We start from the raw sequence: 22204 nt of genomic DNA, 5'->3' as shown, positions 1-22204 counted from the left end.
CAACAAAATACATAGATAACATGGTTTGATTGATACTATCTATATGGATTTTGATAAGTTTTTGATGCAGCCCTTGCCAAAGACTTTCTAGGAGGTGAAGCAATTGTGATAGAAGAGGGGAGATCCTGGCATGATTATATCTGTAATTAAAAGAAAAGAAACAAAGGCTTGGGATGAATGAAGGGAGTTACCAGTGAAGTCCCAGAAGAATCTGTGTTGAGATCTGTTCTGCTCTTCTCATTCATAAATGCCCTGCAAAAAGGGATATCCTACCAAAGGTCACCAGAATGGCAGCAGGGTTTCAAGGAACTACTGACAGTATTTGGATTATTTGGGTTCCAAAATTGTGAGTGGCATGGAAAAGATGGACAAAGATGACTTTAGTTTTCCGAGCATATATGAAAATTAGGATATCATTTTCAGGAGCTGTCTCTTGAAAGAAAATCTCCAGGAGTTAAAACAGTGAACTGGAAATGTCACAAGTTCCACCTGCATTTCTTAGTGCGTTCTTTAACTTCTCAGGTCTAAAATTGAGACATTAATTTAATTTGATTGGTTTCAGTCTTTCCAGTTTCATTTCATTTCTGAAGTCCTGGCCATCTCCAGAAGTTATGTCTTCTCCTGGTATCTAAAAGTTGGAGACAAAGCGCTTCAGGATGAGACCCCCAAATTAGTCACAATACTCAAATTCCTGAGTATTGCTTGGGGGATTTATTGTAAGACACAAGTTGTACCAAAGCAAATGGGTCTAGAGAGACTTCACTTTTCTTGTTTCTGCTAAAAAACTGACCAATAATAACATAGTTCCTGTTAAGAAGACTGTGGCCACATTAGTCACTGCCAAAGTGGCCTGCTGCTTTGCTTCCAGAGCAGAGTGGCTCTGGGTTCATTTAGATTTGAATGTGAGGACAGTAAATTCCTGCTCTTTTGTGTAGGTGTATGATGCAGCCCCCAGATTGTTCATAGTCTTCTGAAGGACGCTGCCAGAATAAAAAGGAAAGAGGAAAGTGATTTTTGAGTTTGTCTGTTTTGGGGCGGGGGGGGGGGAAGGAAGCATTCACTGAGTAAGTAACAAAGATTAGCGGCAGCCAAAAATATTCCAGCGACTGCTTTTTCAGCTTTACTTGGGTACCTCTGCTGCATTGTAGATACTTGTTTTTCATGGATACACGAGAGTTAGATCAGCCAGGCCAAGCTTGGATCCAATATAAGCAGACGCAAAACTCTTATTGCCTGTGGTCCTGAGTCCTTATTTTCACTTAGCCTGATTTTACCCCATTGTTGTGTTATTAACATCAGTGGAGTTGCTCCAGGTATTACTGATAATTGCTATCAAAATCAGATTTTTAATGAGACCTAGGCTCACTATTTCAAGGGAAAACTATGCCCTTAAACTGTTGCCAGAAGGAGAGCAGCGCTCATTTCCAAACCAGACCAACTGCTGCTGCCATTTATTGGCTACGAGAGTTGTTGCAGAAGTATTGAGGTTTATGCTGATCAATAAAGGGTCTCCTGTAAGCCAAAGTATTAAAGCTGTTAACTTCTTCTCTATGGATCACTTAAAAGACTTCATTAAAGAGGAGTGGACATTAAATCACTGCCATGAACATAAAATCTTGAATTCACGTGCAATACAATTAAGGGTTTCAGGCATTCCAATAAGGATCAGCCCACGCTGATCCGAATCACTGAACAGGAAATGCTGCTAGGCAAGATTGTGAGCTTAACAATGTAATTTTAATTTATGCATAAAAGTGTTGATCTAGATAATGCAATAATTGCAAATGCTTGTGTTTGAAGTCCATGAAAATTGCTAAAAAATGAAATTTTGTAATCATGAGACTATGAAGGTTGGTCACATTGGGCAAAGAAATGTTTGTCTTGTCCCGGGGCAATGCATCTGTCATTAAGATACAAGTAAAGACTCTTGGGTGGACTTAAGTCTCTGAAGCACGTACCAGCTTTTAGACTCAATAACACACTACCATTGCACATGGGGTCACAGAAATGCATTTTTTTGCAAGGTACCCAAGTAATAATTTCAAAAACCAACCCAAAGTTATGAATGCCCAAACTATCTCTTTCATACTGTGTCCTTCAAATGGTTTATTTATTCCCAGGACATTTAGTTTAACCATATTAAACTCTGAATGATGGAATGAGACAGTGCTTTCAGGGTCAGCGACTGATTTACACTCCTGCTCTTTGCCTTCAGGCAGTGGATTCTCATCCACTGAAGAGACCTGAAGACCTCTCTGTTGTTCCACTGGTCCCTAAATCAGCTGCTTCCAGGAGGGTGTAAAGAGTAGATCCAGCTTTAGAGAACCAGTTAGCTTATTTCTGAGAGAATTTGTGAATTCACTGTGCTGGTCCCAAAGGTTCCCCAAAACTGTTAGATCACTGGGAATGGTTATGGTTGTTTAGCACCAACCATAACTCAAAGAGTTATGTTTTACCTTTATATTCGTAAACATGATTGTAGGCTACAACTGTACTTCTTTGAACATCTACAAAAGAAAATTATAAGCAAAAGTCCCTCTAGCAGGTATTTAGCCAATACCCTTCATTTTCAGTCGGAGTGTCATGGCTCACTACAGCTGCCTCCTCTTCCAGCTGCCCGAGGCTGCTCTGCCATAGAGCTGGCTTGACCTTGAGGGTACTCTGTGGCCACTCACGGTGAGACTTCACCTTCTGTAGATGGGATGGTGTTTCCTCCTTTCTCTGTCTTTTTAACCTTCCTGCTTTGGGCTTTTCAGTAGTAATTCTGCTTTAGGACATGATTATATATTTGTTGAAAATTTCTTTCTTCTCCTCCTTTTCCACTGTTTCTTCATGCTGCTTTTAGACTGGACTTCTCTCTACTTCCCTGACCTTGGGTGACTAACACTATACTAACACATCAGATGCCATATCTTTTCTGACTTCAAACTGATTTTCCCTGTTTGCAGCATTCAGAAATCCCAGGGTGTTTAAACATACACATCTCATTGGATTTGCCATGTGAAGCTTGCTGCAGGCATTTCATTCTTCACACACAATAAACTAATGTATATGCCAGATTTGGCACAGAGTCCTGTCCTAAATTACTCCCCCCACCTGCCCATTCTTGCTTTGTGTTATTTGGAGGATATTGCTATTACAGAATCCTGTGCTTCCGGGTTCTTTGTTGCACCTGAGTGTGCTCTCCTTAAGGCATAAGAAGATTGTGTTCTTCCAGTTCCAAGGTTTGTTTTCTTTTCAAGCTGAAAATACAGATGCTCAACATGTACTACGAATGTTAAATTTACATTAGAGATGCATTCAGAATCTCCAGAAAGGCAGTTCCTGCAGGGACCTTAAATTCTAGAATTCTGCTGCCTGTACAGAATCTTGCCTGTGATTTGTTGTCACTTTGCTTTTCATCCACTTTGGCCATGTACATTTGATATGAAAATATAGGAGGGTTCCAATGTCTGAAACATTGAAAATTTAACAATTTATTTAACTGCCTTAACAAAAGATCTAAAGGTGGTATATCTCTAGTATCTTCTTATTCTGATTTTCATTTACATGCTATGAATCTATATTGGTAAAATGTTGCCATTGAGAAGAAAAATTACTATTAGCCAACCATTTTTTCAATTGGTTGAAATTAAATTACTATTAGCCAACCGATTAACTCTCCATTAACTCTTGGAGAGTTTCACAGTAAATGTGTTTCCTACCTGCATCGACTTCAGCAGCTGTGCATGTGCCTGTATACAATTTTGAGAGGAAAAATACTTACAGTAGTTAGAACCCAAATGAGACATAAACTGTGGCCTCGTGTCAGCATGATTTCAGTTCTGCGGAAGTTCTAATGGGAAATTAGTGCGTGCCTCTACACAAGTGTTTCTTGCCTTTGGGGTCATCCTGCATATAATATACTGCATCTTCTGTGAGTCTAATATAGGCAGGGCAACTCTGCATAAAGCTGTGAAAGAGGAGGAAGAGTTCAAAAAATGGAATTACTGCAGCATGTTATAAAATGGGGTTTTGTTGTCTCCTTTTCATCAACTTTTCCCTAAGACCATTTACTTAAAAGCTTCTCAGCTATTGCCAGAAATGCAGCTATCCTATTTTAGGCATTATCTACTCAATAAAACTAAGTCCACAGTGTGTGAGGGAGGCTTTGCACTGATGTTGTGATGCTGCAGTGCTGTGGTCCACCAGACTCTGCAGGTATTTAAAATAAACCTCTTTTTTTCTAAGGTGCTCACCCTCTCTGAAGTAAAAAACAAACATTTAAATGCAGATTTGCTGTTGGGCCATTTTTGTTTCGTTTGTACAAACTGAAGCTCCTGAAAGTTCACAACGTTGATGCCTCCAGATAATTTACCATAATCACATGCAGAGAGAGAGGTAAATGAGAGGGTCTACAGCACAGGGACTAGGAGATGCTACAAGAGACAGGAGAGGCCGTAAGGCAGAAGAAAAGGAGGAACTGATAGAAATTTAGCCTCATTTTATACGTGTTGCATATTGCCAATGCTTCTGCTGAATCATTGAGTCCTGTGCTTCTAAGAACTTACCCTCTATTATGGGTGTGAAAATACAGCAGATATGGTAAAAATACAGGAAAGAATGATTTAATACTGCTATTACCTGCTGCAGAAAAGTACATTTTTGTGAAGTTATGACCTTCATTGCTGTATCTGTGGATGCTTTTTGTGGCCTCTGCTCTAAATCCAAACAAACGGGCTTAAGCAGCCCTGTAAGTGATCTTGATTCAGCCTCCCTACCAGAAAGGGAGGCCTCTGTCATTAGGAATTTCAAATGGAGCAACTTTCATTTGTCCTGCCTGTATTCTTTGTATCAGGTCTTAATTTTTGTACAAGTAGACTAAAAGGTGGGAAAATAGTAGCAGTTTGGGAGTGTGTGGGATGAACCAAAACAACTGTCTTTAACTGCTTGGATCAGATTCAGCCTGGCAGCTGAAGTCCAGCCCCAAGCAGGGCTAAATTTGGCATCATCAGACACTGCTCCATGGCTGATGGAATGGATTTGTCCTGCCTGGAATTTGAAAAACAGGCTGTTTCTTGTGCTTTCTTCACTCTGATGCTTATTAAGAATTTGACCTTTTGGGAGGTCAGTGTCTTGGTGCACCCAAGAGTCTTGTAGGTGAGTGGGTATTTGAGGTAAATCTTCAAATACAAGTCAGCCCTGCAGCTGTCTTAAGGAGCAGCATCTTCTCATCTGCTTATGGCAGGCAGGCTGCCACTTTGCCATGGCTTTCTGTGGGAGGCTTTTTGCTGGGACCCAAAAGCTCGTGTCAGATTTAAGGTCTCCGTTCTGTGTTTAGCTCATGTTGAAATCTTTGTGCTACTTTGCCTTGCTTCATTCAAGTGTTCATCTGACAGTTATTTGGGTTTTCTCATTGCTCTGCCCTGGGTGAAATGGAGCCATCTGTTTACAGCTATGAGCTTTTCTACTAATTTTTCTTAGACATCAGCTCACGACCTGATGTCAGTGTGCAGGATTTAAGAAAGCCTATTTTGGCTGGCATAGCAGGCTGTCTGCCTGTGCACATGCCTAAAGTGATCTCCTGCTGGGGGCTGGGAAGGGATTTCCTCTATCAGGAGCAACACACAAAGAGCCAGAAGCATTTCTGAAGGAGGGAAAAGCTCACATTCCTTCAGGGCATCAGCTACCTGCAACTTAGACTGGGACATGCAAAAAGGGGACCTGCCAGCCTTTTGCTCAGGGGACCAGCTTGGTTCTGGCAGCTGGGTGCTCACCTCTTTGACTCTCTCTGTACCAGAGCAATTATTACACGTTCTCCAGAAGGAAACCCTGACATGCAGTTCCTACCTGCTGTATTAAACCCCCTTCATTTCATTTTTTTCTGGATGATTCGAGGGCACTGTGGTCTGTAGCTCCCCACAGTGGGAGATCTCTGGAAATGCTTTAGGCTCCAGTGAGTTTGCAAGGATGGAGAAAGGGTTTGGTTTTTTAACTACCTCTGTGCTTGGCCTGTTTCACCCTTTGCAGGAGGTAAAATATGTCCCAAGTAATGAGATTTTTTTTTTTTTTTTTCCCAGTTTGTCTGCAAGGTTCAAAGGAGTAGAGATGGTTGGCAGCTTTTGTCTCCCCTTTGGAAAAGAAAAATGCAGCCCTCAAATTCCTGTTGCACTGCTGAAAAGTGAAATCCAGGATATTTTTCTGAGGGCATGAAGGGGAATATCTCTCATTAGACCAAATACAAGCATACAGGCATCTTCAAGCCAAATAGTCACACATTAGGAGCTACGGGATTAAAAAGCATGTTCTGGTTTTATTTGGGTCAGGTTTGACTCAAATGAGGTGTTTAACAGTCATCCCATGTTTCCATCTGCTTCTCTGAAGGGCAGTGTGTGCTCCTCACATATGGGTGACTGGAGAGATGCCACAGCTCTGCTAGTTCCTTCTGGGAAGGATTGTTTGGGATGCCAGTGTCTGAACTGACTCCTCAAGTGGGCATGGGATTGGTTGGTGACCATAAGAGAGAATAAGGGCAAGAAAATGGGATGGAGAGTTGTGCCTTTGTCAAGTCCCATCTGCAGCTGCTGGGTCTTAGATTGAGACTGGTCTGGAGTGCACTCAGCCTGTGTGGAAGGGGAATGTCCCTCATGGAACAGCTTTTAGCAGCAGCAGACCTTGTCTGGGATAAGATATCCTCTGAGGTTAAGACTCAGAAAGGTCCCCATGGCTGGTTCCATAACGTGCAGATTGTGGGAAGGACAGTGGTGAAGCGCTGAGCTGTGGATGGACTCCCCTGCCCCTTGGATCTGGGTCACACCAAGGAGCTTGAGCCACATCCACCACTCTTGACCAAGTGTGTGAACTGTATGTTATTTCAATAAGCAACCACTTAAGTCAGCATTTTCCCAGCTGAAGCAATATAAAATAAGACCTTTCATAGTATACACACTGGCCACCTTATAGGTGGCTGTCACACAACTCAGGACAATCCCATGTTGTGTTTCCAGCTTTACATTTGTTCTTGAGCCTGAGACAGTCCTAAAGAACAGAACAGGATATTCCTCCAGATCTTCATCTCATTATGTTACCATGACTTGTTTATTTTTTTTATGTCTATATCTGTGGATAATGCTTTAAAATGGGCTTGACTATTTCTTCAAAGTATGATTTACATCCTATATTTGGTGTTAACAACCTTAGTTTACATGTGTGTCTTTGCTGCCACTTGCTATTAGTTGCATTTAATTCAGCTGGAATAACAAGCATCTACACAGGTTAATCTTCTGTTCATAATCTGTTTTGATTCCAATTCACTTCACTGTGTGCCCCAGCACTGGAATTCCAGCCCTCCATCTGTTGCTGCACCTTGCAAACAGAAGTGATATCTTCTAGTCAGGACAGGTCTCTCTGGAGGAAAGGAGATCTGTGAGGAAAATCTGAGAACCAGTGCACTAGTTTAGCATTGAACCTTTTGGACTGCAAACACAACAGAAAGATAGGAGTAGTCTGAAAATATTCCGACTTTTTGGACCATTCCCATTGGGCTGTTTGTTCAGGTCTGTTGCAAACATTGTGTGCCACCAGTCAGTATTTTAATTTTCTTTTTTTTTTTTTCTTATACCTATATATGAACTTCTTATAATGTCTTTAGGAAGGACAAGGAAGGTGGTCAATCCTTCATAAGGATACTGGCAATAACCCCCTTGTAGGTCCCTTCAGGACAGTCCTGGCCTGAAGTAGTCTAAACCATTTCTTAAATATATTTCATAGTGTTTGATTCAGCTCTGACTTGTGCCCTATGTTTTTTTCCACAAAAGCCATAAACTGAAGGAAACATAAGCACAACACATTTTTGGTTCTATAAAATATGCTAAATCTAGCAATAAAAATTGCTGATTTATATTCAATGATAACTTTTGAAAAACAGATAGTGAATGGCTAAACTTTGAAGCATTTGAAAAAATTATCTAGGGGAATGCTACCCAACTTGTTTCACTATAATCATATTTGTGTAGCACCAACAGGAGCAGCTGATGAGCCTCCATCAGGGACTGTGCTTCACACACTTAGGGTTTATTATTACACTGAGTGATTTCAAGAAGCAATTTTATTTATAATCCTAAATGAAAGCATGTGAAGTTTTTATTTTATAAATACATCATCATTGCATCTGTGCATTTAAGCAGCAACCCTGTGCACTGCAACTGGGAATTGAAAACCTGATTATTTCCAGGCAGGTTGTGATACAGATCTGTGTCACTGCTCTAATTCTCAACAAAATTTTCCAAAGTTCTAAAAGTCAAACTCCAGTGCCCTGGAAACTACATTTTGCTACGGATGCAGTTTAGTGAGGGGTTTTCCAGGGAGGAAGGTTCATGCAGCACTGAGTGTCCAACCATTCCTGTTTCATGAACTCATTGCTGTACTGGAGGGCTGCAATAACATCTTTGCTGAAAGCAGATTTACACAGATACACCCAGAGCAAACATTTCCTGTCATTTTTTATCTTCTTTGTTAGATACAAACACAAATGTCTCCAAGGACAATCAAGTGGGAGCACTTTGAAATGAACCCAAGCAGTGAGCAAGTGCATTAACATGCAGGGTCCCATTTGAGTTTTCTAATTAAACTCAATTGTGTTCTCTGACCTGCATTTTAAATACTGAATATTTAGTGAGATTCATACTTTTCCTCCTAGCCTGGCTCCTTTCAGGCTTTGTTCAGCATGTGAATAACTCCATTAGGGAAATGTGAAAGCACTGGACTATGCATTGAGTTGCTATTTTCACATTCCAGAGGGAGATGCAGCTAAGCTGTAAATTACAGAATTGGACATCATTGATTTGAATTCAGATCAGTTTGGCCTAAAAAGCTGGGTTTAGCTATTTGACCTGCCGTGACCCATTTCTGTCCTTTGTTTGTAGGTACCTGAGTTGTTTGCTAATTCTTTCCTACTCTCCTGTGTACAGAGATCTAAAGTATTCAAACGTTTTAGCCCATATCCCTTGCTTTGGTGAAATAAAAATAATTTTGTGCTTCATCACAACGTGAGATTTCTAAACATTTTTGGGCCTGCCCTTTCTCTCTTTTTTTATTTTTTCCTCCCAGCAAGCAACAGTTGCAATAGTGTAGTTACAAGAATAAGGAAATTGCTTATAAAACCCATCAAATTCTGGACATTGTTGAAGCTAACATTTAATATAGTATTTAAAGAGATGAGATTGTAAAGGTACTGGGTTGGAAACCTGGACTCCAGGAAGAAGCAGAGTATTCTCTGCCTGAGCCATAGCTTGGTGCAGAGCTCTGCTCGTGTGTTGGAGGAGCAGAGCTGGGGCAGTAAGACCAGTATGATGAATCTGTGCTGGGCTTGATTTGGATGCTGAAGAGGCAGCAGTAGCCCCCATGAGTTGGAGTGAGAAGTGGAAAGAAGCAGCGAAGTGAGGAGCACCACCCATTTTTTCAAGTGAGACTCGCAGAAAGGTTGAGATTTAAGAGACTTGGTGTAGTTCCCTGGATTTTCCTGTTATTTACTGAATTAACTTGAAAGTTTGGAGCATTGCAGAATCATACAAATACAGGTCTTTATTTTCTATTTCCAAAGCCTCTTAAACCAAGTGCACGAACACCTCAGCCAATACACGTGTGGATGCAGAAAGGCTCTTCAGGCAAAAGCCCTCGACCTTTGAAAGGAAACCCACTGGATGCAAAGCAGATGCCCGTGTGCCACCTTTGCAAATCATTTCCCACTTTTTCAAGCAGCTGGTGCTGGCTGCTGTCAGAGCCTGCTCTCCTGAGCAGGTTGCTTAGGTCACTGGTCTGACACAATTGCTGTTCCTACTGTGCCGCCGTGGGCTGCTCCACATCACGCCTGAACCTCCTGCCTTCCCTCCATCCCATGTGTTCCCACACACTGCAGAATCCAGCTTTTCAGAAGCACAGACTCTGGACTTTGCTAGTGCAGCATGGTGCTGGGGTGGAGGGGAGCTGAGGCTCTGCTGCTGCCGTGCTCTTCCAGGGGGTTAATGTACTTCCACACTCCGCAGCTTGCTGACTCGAGCTTTTGAAAAGACAGCTGTGCTGCAGCAGGATCACTTCACCAAGTTGTTTGCTTCCTACTCCCTTTTTGATGTGGCCTTTGGAGAGGCTGAGAGAAATGGGATAACACAGCTTAACGTTCTTACTTATTCTGCTCCCATAGGGAGGCAGGAGACGCCTTCTTGATTGTTGCCAGTTTTCCTTGATTGCCACTAGATTATTGTTCAAGTCTAGAAGAAGAGACCTTCTGAGGCTGAATTATGTTGTTTATCCTCCCTGGCTGTACATTAGGGAATGGGGAATTTTTTGTTTTCAGTCCCTCAATGCAAGTCTTGAATACAATGATACTGTACCCAGCATTTGGTCTGTAGGTTGATTTCGCTGATGCAGGATCATAAAAGGCCCCTGTACTGGGCAGATAAAGTCAATATAAAAGGTTTTTCTTAGTGCAGAGAGGAGCTGGCACCAAGCCCTCTGCATCTCTTTCCATTTCAGCGCAGAAGATTTGCGGGGGAACTGTAAAAGTCACAGGCTGTGAGTGGCAATGCTGGAAGTCTGCAATGAGGAACAAGTCCTCTAGCTGACTGGAGCAGCCATCAGCTGGCTCCGGTTGTGAGCTGGCAGCTACTGCTGCCTGCAGCCCTGAGCTGTCCCAGCTGATTGCAGCCACAGCTGAGAGCTGTGTCTAGAGATGGACAGTAATGCCAGAGAGCAGTGAACTGCCTGGATGCTGTGCACAGTGCTGTGATGTAGGACATGGTAGTGTGAAGAAATGATAATTCAAGAGTGCTCATCACTGTGATGCAGTAATAACTATGCTTAAAGGAACAGGAAGGAGAGAACAAAGGTGGTAAACAAAAGATGTACAAAACAGAGAAAGATGTACATAACCTGCATTTCCTTTAACTATTTTTGCTTCATTTCATGCTTTTGGGGACATTTTCCCACCTGATTGTTATACTTTTATAGCAACCATGGTATACAAATTAATCAAATGGCTTATTCCATTTTGCCTTTTCCAGTCCTGCATTGTTCCCTGAGAAGCATGGTACAGAAGTTCTCTTGGCTGTAGCTGCCAAGTAACTCATTCTGGTGGGAACCTGCTGCTCTTCAAAGCATCCAGTCTAGGAGTTTTCTCCTGAAATGTGAGGTGTAGCAAACATTTCTGGTAGTGGCAGTTGCAGTACTTTTTGTTTGCCTGAACAGCTTGTGCATTGTGTGGTTTTGATAGAAATGATACAGTAAACAATGAAGAAATGATATAGTAAAATGACTCCCTGGTAATGTTACCTGCTTGTTCACTGTACTCACGACTCCCTCTAAGTTCACGTGGACTCAGGAGGCCTGAGCAATCTGCGTTTGTCAGCTGCTGCTTGAGGTCATGGGAATGCTGTTGGCACTGGGAGCAGTGATTCCCCCTTCCTGAGTTTACTGAGACCAGGAGACTCTTCCATCATGGCCCATGCACTTTGCCATGGCAGAGCACAGAAACTGAGAAATCATTCCTTTAAGCTGGCTGTTAGGAATTTAGATGCCAGCAGTCATATAACAGAGGGCTTTATTTTCTGTGCTTTTTACTGCTTTCTGTGTATTGTAGGGTTTGAGTTAGCAGTGATTTTGAAGCAATGCAATTACAGTATCTATTCATTCATAGCCGATGACCACAAGCTATGGAGTGTCTGTGGGCACATCCGAGGGCAGAACTAGAACTCAAAAGGGTTTGCAGAAACTGCAGGAATTACATGAAAAGGCATACATATGTGAGGTTTTTGCAGTAATCATCAATGCAAACACAAGCTGAGGGGAGAAATACAGCCAGGGAGCACATCTGCAGGAAAAAATCTGAAGAGGGGTTGGAGGGGTTGTGACAGATCTCAAAGCAGACAGAAGACAGCAATTTCATGCTGTTTAAAAAAAAAAAAGAAAAAATACAGTCTTTATATGAGTATGTATAGATTGGGTTGTTCTTTGCAAGATGTATTTAGTGAACCTTCTCCTCCCTTTGGCCTGTGCAATTGAGCTAGGTGCCACGCCTCATCTGGCACACAGCACTTCCAAAGAGATGTGGCCTCTTGGTCAGAAGCTGGAGGTATGTTCCATAAAGGACAGGGGTCTTCACATATCTGAAGGCAGGCAGAAACACAGAGGGATAAGTTGGTTTTTGTACCTTTGGGAGACATGATAGGAGGTAGTGAGCTTCAGTGCAAGTGAGGGCTGGATAACAGGATGGTTTTCTGACATGAAATGAATGGGTGATATGGAACTTCTAACATGGGAGATTGTTAAGGCTAAAGAAAAGGTCTCTCCAGAGAGATGCAGGCGTAGCTCAACTTGCCTTATGAGCCAGAGGACCTCTTCATGTCCCCTCCAACCCCTTTTCTTCTCTGTGACTAAAAGAAAGTAACTTTGCAGCTGAGCAGACCTTCGACCCAAAGGGTGTATGGGCTGTGGGACATTCTCATGGAAGCCTGAATGAGCAGGAAGGAAATTAATACTCTCCCAAGGCCACTTGATGAGGAATGTAACCTCTTCAGGCAGATCAATAATCATATGTTTCCTTTCCCCACCTCAGGAGAACTAATAGAGGCAAAAAAAATTGGCTCATGACCACAAAACTGGATGTAGAACCTCGTCGAGATGTATTTCCTGCCCTGTGCCAACCTGCAGTGTCATTATGTGGGCTATGTCAGCAGGACATTGGCAAGGAGAGAGGAGCTGGATTTGCCTATTGAAGCATTCAGCTGGGGAACAGCACGCACAGGAATTCACTTTCATGAAAGTAGCAAATTCTGCTGGAAGCACACGATGTGCAGAGGCTGCTGCACTCTGGATTTATGTTGGTGCTGTGAGCACAGCCTGGAATCAGAATGATGGAAATGCAGTATCCAAAACAGCGAATTCCTGCTCCCTGATTTTCATAACCTTTCTTGTTACATCTGTACCACATAGGCAACTCTTAAGTACTTGCTTTCTCCCTCCTTCTATGCAAAAACCAACCACCATTTTAACCAAGAAGAAAATTGAAATCAGGTCGGAATTTACTTTAAAGAACAAAATTACTATTTATGCTGAATATGAAGCAATTTGGGCTTCACACAATAGAGAGCAAGATGGTAATTACAGTTTGTCATTTTTTCCCTCACTCATTTCCAAAAAAAGTTACCAAAGATGATTTGGGATTTATTTGGCAAATCTGACAGCAATGCTTACTTCTTGAGATTAAAGTAGGGGAGAAATAAGATGGAAAGTTCAGTCTCAGACAGAAAAGAAATGTCTAGGAAAATTACAAACTGAGATGCTAATAATTCCATGATGCCATTATGGTGCGTATAAGCTTGAATGCAGTCCAAGGAGCTTTAAACTTCTGAATACTGATTCAAACATGTTCATATAGACTGGATGGTGTGTCATAACCATAAATAACAGGGGTTAGGGAAGAGTCCTGGGGGTAGTTTTGAGACAAACTTGCTTTTAATGATGCCCCTCAAAGTTTTGCCCTTAACTTCAGTCAGGTCATATTTCACCCTTTGGAAATGATCCTCTCTGGAACAAGAACTGGACCAAACTTTTATATAGGTGGATGGGGTTTTTCTCCAATTTCTGTGAATTTTCCAGGTTAGCTTTGGGAGTTAAGTTATGCAAGTAAATTAGAAGAAATGGAAAAAAACGTCCATGTGGTTTTAGAAAAACATGTTGAATACATTAACACTGAATGAGAGCAGAGGGAATTCATAAAACGTTTTACATTCTACTAATTCCTGAGCTACGCAGCAGATGTAAGAGTAAACCAAGTGGCACTGATAGAAAAAGCTTTTTTGCAGGGTTCATTGGACATCTGGCTACAGTTAAGGGATGCTTTTTTAATACAAAAATGAATACAGTCCAATAGGTTCAGCAGTCCTATAGGTTCAGCATTTTAAAGGACCTGCATTCGTCAAGGGCACTGTAAACAGAGATGCACACTATTGGGGGATATGTTCAATAACCACCATGTTATAAGTGTTCAAATTGTTTGTCTTTGGGTTGAAGAATTGCCCTGATGAGTTGCTCACGATTCAGAGGGAATCAAAAGAGAAAGAGAGAAGGACTCCGAGCTGTGGGGAATCTTCCCTCTTGACAGCTGCCTTTAACTCTGATGTTGGTTGTAGGAGATTGCTGGCTTAGTTTAAGACCTTCCTCTAGATGCCACAGGAGCATCCCCAGTATTGCTGCTGCTGGTGGTGTTGCCCCCTTGGTAGGTCCATGTAGAAGTGGAGGCAGAGACCTGGAACTTTTGGACAGGGCAGATTCTTTGGCAAGGTTTTTGAAAGCCAGGTATTAATTCTTCAGAAGTGCAAGACTTCATACCTTATGGGTGTTTTAAGGCTGATAAAAGCTTCTCACATCAAAATGTTCCACCTGTTTTCATGGGTCAGGAGTTGTGCACTCAGAGATATTGTCATTCCATCGTCTCTACTTCACCCCATTCTGGGGTTTTGGTGTCTTTTCATGCAAGTTTCTCCCTGTCTGCTTTTAACAGCTGAGCTGTGCTTGAAAGTCATAAATCCTTTGCATCACTTTTTTCTTTCTTTTTTTTTTTTTTTCAAGAGGAAAAAGGTATGATACCAGGAATGAGAAACTAGTAGGGTAGGACCAGATCCTAGTGATATGGAAGTTTATTCTTCTTTGATAAAAGTTCAAATGCATAATTTTTCTGTGGTCTAAATAACTATGTGGTACATATTCCATATTTCATATTCCATATTGCATATTCCTGTTGGGAGAAACATTTCTAGTGACAAGACCTCCTTGTCTTAGGAAAAAAACCTCAAAGACAGTATTTTACACCCTTCCTTCTATTCCAATCTCTGCCAACTTCAACAAAGTCCATGACATCTCTGTTCTTGAAGTCCCATCATCCTTTGCCATCTGTAGCTGTTTGCCTAGATTCATACATCTCTCATTGCATTTTTATTTTCTTCTCACTAGAAGACTTCTTGGGAGAAGATCTCCTGCCATCCGTCCCTTTCTTTTCCCTTGACCTTAACCATAACTACAGATGCAACTGCCATCACATAGGTGTGATGTAAATTTTATATTTCTCCACATGCAAATCTCTTTCCAAACTGCAGTCCTTTCTCTACAAGCTACAGTTTAGCCTGTTTCAGGTGCCATTTTATCTGACCTTCCTTAAGGCTATCCAGCTATTAGTTCATCCTTGGTATTTCATTCCCTACCTCTTTGGACCACTGTAAGCTGCAGCAGCCTCCATCCCAATGTAAGCTGGCACTCTGTGTCTCTCTAAAGGCTGTACTCAGTATATCTGCATGTTCTCAGCACCGTTTTGCATAACATCTCCAGTGCATGGTCTTTCTTATGCTGAAACATCATACAGCTGTCATTTCATCTAGGCTTTTAGAATTATGTATCTGAATTAACCTGAAGCACTTTTGCTTTGTTTCTGGCTTTTCTTTGTGCTGCTATTCTTTCTCCAATTTCTGTAATGAATCTAACCTGTCTTTGCTGTCAGAGCAGTTCACAGGTGATTCTCATTGCATGGCATCTTTTATTTATTGTCAGATCTCGACTCTTGATTCAAAGCAGCCTGCAACATGAGTCTCTGTCGTTCCTTTGTCATATTTTCTGCTTTCTCTCATTTTCTCCACATTAGAAGGAACATCCTTTCAGTACTACCAAAGCTGAAACACTGATCCAACTTTTCAAAAAACGACTACCTGACCAAGTTAAGCTACTGATACAGAATCATAGAATTGTTTAGGTGGGAAAAGATCTTTAAGATCAAGTCCAGCTGTTAGCACAGCACTGCCAAGTCTATCATTAAACCATGTCCTTAAGCAGCACATCTCTCAAAATCATTGCTTTTCTTGCAGGTACATATTTGTGCCCTTCTATGTGCCTGGACCTGGAAACTGGGCTTCCTGTGATTTATAGTCTGTTTGGGCAGGATTTTCTCTGTTGCTACCACCTCCAAAACAACTGCTCTGGGTCTCACTAGCAGAGATGTCCCCCAAAGGTGCCATGGTAGTCGTGGAGGAAAGGAAGTTTACAAAGTATTTGGTGGGTTCCATCTGCTTAACACTGAATCCGGCCTTTGAGTCTTTCTTTAATTTTTTGTCCACTATAGGAGCAATAACTTAATTCCTTTCCTGTTCTAGGGAAAGTGCTGTAAACCTTTAGCCTGTGACCTCCCTGAAGGGTTGTGCTGGCAGGAGCATGCTTTGCATGTGCTTCTCACCCCTTCCTGTGAGGCTGAAACTAAACAGCCATGTTTGACTGCACTTCTGCAGTCTGGAGAAACTTCCCTTTGATGCAGTAAAACTGAGAAGTCATTTTGCACATTTCAGACACAGACCACAAAATTCAACTTAGGAACTTTGCCTGGCAGCAGTGCCAGAAAGCTGAAATGCCTTTACGTTCGCAGTAAAATGTATATGGAAAGTGAGCTATTGGGAAAATTAGTTCAGCTTTTAACTTACTATTTACTGCATGTCAGATTTGTAGGATCAGTGATGTATTCACAAAATATGACCCTGGTAACGGAATATTACTAGGAGCCATCTGTACCCTTACCTGTAGTGCTGTCCCAAAACTTTTCCTTATAGCCTTCAGATGGGGGTGGTCTAATGCTGCTGCTGAATGGTATTAGGAGGAAAACATCTCATACAGTATCATTGTCTACTTTTATTCTGCCCTTCCTGACTCACCCGATTAATTCTGAGAGCAAGAGTTGCCCATTAGGTAGCTAATGATGCAGTAATTGATGCTGGTTACATACCTCCTGCAGCTGGTAATGCATCCCAATTACGTGAAGCAAGACAGAAATCTGGAGCATCTCTTCCTCGGTCTTCCTTGCTTTTACAAAGAACAACGTGCTCTCTTTTCCACTCTGCTGTATCGATCCATAGGGTCTGTTCGATGTCATCCCTCCAAGGAAGCATCCCTTGACTGTGTTATGCTATAGGATGATTGTCCTGCTTAGCCACGTCTGTCCTCAGCAGGCCTGGTGACTGCCAAAGCTGCCACTGTGAGCTCCTCATTTGCACGGCATGCCCAGCTGGGTGTCATGCAGCTCGATGGGAGTAGCCTGATTTTCTATGCAGACATTTCAATGGGGCCATAGGCAATAAATCGGTGTCCTATGGCGAGGGGCTTTTCTTTGTGTCACTCACAATAAGAATTCAGCCAGAGATCCTTTGTGTTTTATCTCTGAGACGAATGTCGTCCTACACTAAAACGACTTGCACAGAGGATTACTTTAACATAACAAATATTTTTGAGCTGACTTACTGACTTGGCAGCGGGCGTGCTGAGAGCCCTGTGTGGCTTGTGCTGAGGATGAAGCTCATCATGCTAATCAGTACTCCTCCTCTGCTGTCTCCTGCCTCTCTGTACCGGTTGTCTCTTTGGGACAGAGCCCATCTTCTTCCATTGCTCTGTTTTGATCTCCTGTATCTTTTTTTACAATCTGCTTTGGACCCTAAGGCTGTGCGGTGTGACAAGGGCTATTCTAATATGAATGTTTTTCAGGGTTTGGTCATAGTCCAGAACACCTTCGCATTTCTTGCAAAGAAATAGGCTGCTTTTCTTTCAGTCAGTCTGCAAGGTACAGTCCTCTCCCAGTACCTGGAGTGCCTTGAGCATGTGTGTCTGCTGCTGGTAAGCAAAGTTTGCAGGCATAGTTGTCAATAGTTAATGTTGCCAGGCTGTTTCTGTAAAGGGCTGTGTCTCACCACAGTGGGTTTTTGGTTTGGTTTTTTCATAAGGAGAATTTATTTAAACCACGTAAAATGTTCAAAAGGCCATAAATGACAGTGTTTCCACGTTATTTTCCAAGGAGCTTTACTAAGAAATGAATATGGTATATCCCATATTTATATAATAATGATGAAGGTGATAAGTTAAATGGTAAGAATGCAGGCTTAGGAGTCCCAGTCTATAAAGAATTATGTATGCACTTGACGTTAGATGTCAGATGGAGGGGAAAAGCATGTCCAAAAGCCTCTGTAAAAACAGAAGGCCTTCATTTCTGGTGTTTTGAAAAGAGTAAGTCACGGTAAGGAGTGAGGATGTGCAGGTGAGTTTTCCATGGGAGAGACCAAGTTAACAAAAATGCAAAGAATGTAGATTAAAAATGTAGAGGGAATTGGCAGTAGAGAGATGTTAAAGTCGCCTGGATACCCAGGACCCATGGACTACCAAACTTCTCCAGTTACACCTTTGCAAATACCTTCCCTGTAATATTCCCACTCCTAGTGCTATGCTGCTCAACAACCTTTAGATCAGAACTCATGAACCCCATGTATGTATAATGTCTGGCACAGGCAGGGGTCAGTCTTTCCTGGAGGCTGCAGGTGCTACCAGACTCCATGGTGGAAACACTCTGGTCTGAGCCTGTGAGAGGGGAGGGAACCAAATCCAGAGCCGCTAAGACCCAGTGTGATAAATTAACTGTGTCTTTTTTTATGCTCTGGTGGAAGCCCCCTGGTCTGGTTTCAGCTGAAATCCGGAGGCTTTCCCACAAACTTCATAGCACTGGACATGCTACAGAAACAACACATCAGGAGCAGAGTTGTGCTTTGTGAAAGGACAGACCGCGAGCAACAAGCCCCCTGCCACGTGTCACAGAAGGAATCAGATATTGTTCACCCCAGAGCTCAGAGGTGGCACCTCTGTATTCTGACCGTATGCATAAGTCCCTTTTCCTCTTCACCTGGAGGATCTCTCCTTCTGGAGTTGGTTCTCTTCTAAAGAAGGAGCAAAGGACAAACAGTGAAGTGGTGAAAAGGCATAGTTGTATTTCCTCTGGTGTGGGCATGTCTGGTTTGACCTGAAGACTTCCTTTTTTTTTTTTTTTCCCTTTTTTTTAACCAGCAGTAGAGAATTCCTTACCAGCTTGTTCTTGCAGTAGCCAGGCCAACAATGACAAGAATGTGGAAATCAACTAAGCAATTATATTCACAGTGGTGGTTAACAGCATCCCTTCATCTGAAACAAATCAGTTACAGTCCAGTGAAACCTGCTGTACCTACTGCCTGTACATAATAGAGCCCTTGTGCATTTTTGGAGTGTGCCCGACCACTTAAACAGGATCGATGAGAGGCAACAGGAGAGAAATGCTATGTTTTATTAACTAGAGACACAGAAAACTGGGTATGCTTTAATCAATCCTCTTCCACACAGGTAAATCTGCCACTGTGTTTATAAAGACATTACTCTAGGTGCTGCAAAATGTTGTAGGAATGAAGTCCAGATAACTTGAAATTAGCTGTGAACAAGAGTGATCAACAATTGCCAAGGTAGGAAAATTTATCTAATAGGCTTGAAATTAGTGGTAGTTACTGTGATCTTGGTCACCTCTGAAAATCTGCAGTATTTTCTGTACCTCTGATGTTTAATCTGTGAGCCCCAGGAGTCCATGGATTGCTTCTAAGCTAGTCTGTGAGGAGTGGTTAGGAACACAAATACACAGCTACTGAACATCACTGTACAGACATTTCTAAAAGAACATTGGCATCTTGCTTGAAGATTATGAGAGACCTACAACTCAAACAAGACTACAAAAATGCAATGTGTTATGATAGACAGAAGCTTAAAGAAGTCAGCCAGGATGTTCAAGAGGCAGTTTGGAAGGTGTGCCCTAAGTTACACTCCCAGTAATGTGAGCCCTCCTATACAACTGGAGAGAATTTGATCTTTGATGTTTCCTGACCTAAAGAATTGGCTTCTCTCTCTTGGAGGTGGAAGATATTCATGGTTCTAGGCTGTGCACCATAGAAACTCCTTATTTACAGTGCTTTTATTGTCTTTTTATTGAAATTCGTTTTCAGTGACAGTGACTGTTGGCAGGTTTGGGAAGATTCTGCAGTGGGGGTTAGCAGTGTCCAGCCAGCAGCCACACAGTTAACGCAGCTAATGCCTGTTCTTGCTGAATTTGTTGTTTGAATTACTCTTTAGTCTGCACAATTATCTTTGAAAGTGAAAACAAGCTGGTTCAGAATGAATTGAACAACAGGGTCCTAAATGGGAGGGCAGTGTGAACTAGAGTAGCAAATTTTCATGGATTAATGGCCAAATTGTTGTCCCATTAAAGTCCAATGGCAGAATTCCCGTAGGCTACAATAAGAGACAAGGTTTGACCCTAAGAAAAGATTCCATTTGAAGCATTTGAATGTCTCCCAAAAGCCGATTATTAAATCAGAGGCGCCGTAATAACTGAGCTCAAATTTATTTCAGGACCAGGAAACACAGTTGGGAGGTCAGTACATGCTCATCATGTCATTTCTATGGTGACTTCATTGCAAAACTCGGCACTGGGCTGTGTACCGGGCTGACAATAAGGCTGAGCTAAGAAAGAGCCTGAAAGAATGGCATTGTAACTGATGAAAAGAAGCTGTTTCCATCAGCCACGTTGTCAAGGAACTTGGCAAAGCACAAGCAAAAAAAGGTCTCTTCTGGTGACTGACTTGCACCGTGTTCCTCTTCTTTCAGTGCCACCACTAGTCACCACCTGGCTCTGCTCCAGGCTCCAAAGAAAGCTCCAAGGAATCAAGTGTTTGCTGCAAAACCACACTAACAGAGTATGTCTGTCTCATCGGTACAATTTAATACCTGCACATCATTGTTTTCTCTTCCTCTAAAGAAAAAAAAAAAAAAATAATCAGCAGAAAAGATTTCATTTACATGGCTCCATGTGAAAAATGTGGGGAATTTTTTGTTGGGTTTTTTTGTTTTTTGGTTTCTTCTTTTTGTTTGTTCATGTTTAAATAGAAGAAATCAACTGGTAGAGGCTTTCCCAAAATGCCATTTTACCTTCAGCACTTTTCTTAGGGACACTAACCTCCTACTGATTCTGGACTTATTAACAAAATTATCAATGCCTTGCATGTGCACATCCTTTTAAAAAGCTGGGATGTTCTGAACCTTAGAAGTTGCAGAGGAGGTCTCAAAATTAGAATGTGAGGAACGTGGTTGTCCAACAAACTACACATCTAGAAAAACTCACGCATCCCCCTCAACAAAATGAACTCCTGCAGCAAAAAGCAACTCACATGTTACAGCACCATGGTGCAGAAACAGCATCCTGCTGGAGTAAATGATCTGCAGGGAAGTACTGGCTCGCTGAGATCTGACCTGTAACAAGAAGGAAACCTGATTTTGTATTTTGTCTTTATTTTCCTTAATGTTCTATCTCCTTGGCTGGCAATGCTTATGCACAGGTATGGCTGTAAGCAAGTTCTTGTTATCAGAAGACAGCACATTGTTTTTAGTTGAGCAGCCAGATAGCTTGTCTAGATCCATTCACATGTATTCTCTTTTCCTTTCCCAGATGCTTTTATTCTGATTTTATATTAGGGCTATTTGGCTAGGTCTCTTTTAAACAAATTTTTATGGTTTCTATTCTGTGTGTGTGTGTGTGTGTGTGTGTGTGTGTGTGTACCCAGCCTTGCAGGATAATGTCATAAGAAAACCTAGTTTATAAAATAAATACAATACAGCCAATGGAAATATGTTGTTTCTTACAATCTTCTCAGTCAGACCTGTGAAAATATTTGGGCAGAGCTATGCTAAATCTCTGGGATCTGAACACAATGCAAATTAGAGACATATTTTATTAACATTTCTTTGATAATCCAGGTAAGAATATTTATGCATCTACAAGTACCTAAATACACCTGAAAAGCAGCACTCTGTTTTCACGAAGAAAATGTAATATTATTTTAATTTCATCTTCATTTTGACTAAATGGATTTTATTTTTCATTAATTTTCTTGGTAAAAGAATGATGAAGGAAACCAAGTTCTCCTTTATCAAATATGCTTGTGGCTAGCCCAAATGGAGAGAAAATATTATACCTGCTAGCTGAATTCAAATCCAAAGATGCTAAGTTGAGGGCATTTCAGAACAGCAGAAATTAAAATATTTTTGTTTGAAAGAGTGCACTTCATTGGCATTTGTTACATCCAGTACCCGATACTGAATTTGGATCTGTTGATTCTACATAAATCAAAAAGCATGAGATCTTCTTCCTCGACATGTAGCTTAATAATGCAACTTTTCTTTTCCTACAGAAGTTACATTTATTTTAAAAACCTTAAGTCTGTAAGATCACAGAATCATATAATATCTCTAGCTGGAAGTGACCCATAAGGATCACTGAGTTCTACTCCCTCCTCCTCACAGGACCTTGCAG

The 22204-nt window shown here is 41.7% G+C and overlaps 1 protein-coding gene and 1 long non-coding RNA gene across 2 annotated transcripts in view; both read left to right on the top strand.

The window, feature by feature from the left end:
• The window catches only part of ME3 (malic enzyme 3), a 117276-nt gene that overhangs the window by 27285 nt on the left and 67787 nt on the right, over nucleotides 1-22204 (top strand). The window lies entirely within an intron of this gene.
• LOC120748854 (uncharacterized) lies at nucleotides 15667-16300 on the top strand. Its single transcript, XR_005699434.2, has 3 exons — nucleotides 15667-15772; nucleotides 15885-16071; nucleotides 16170-16300. It is a non-coding gene; the product is annotated as an uncharacterized LOC120748854 (long non-coding RNA).

Source organism: Hirundo rustica, chromosome 2, assembly GCF_015227805.2.
Source record: "Hirundo rustica isolate bHirRus1 chromosome 2, bHirRus1.pri.v3, whole genome shotgun sequence".
Taxonomy (NCBI): Eukaryota; Metazoa; Chordata; class Aves; order Passeriformes; family Hirundinidae; genus Hirundo; species Hirundo rustica.
Note: the sequence above shows the minus strand (reverse complement) of the source record. Positions and strands in the feature narration are given on the sequence as shown.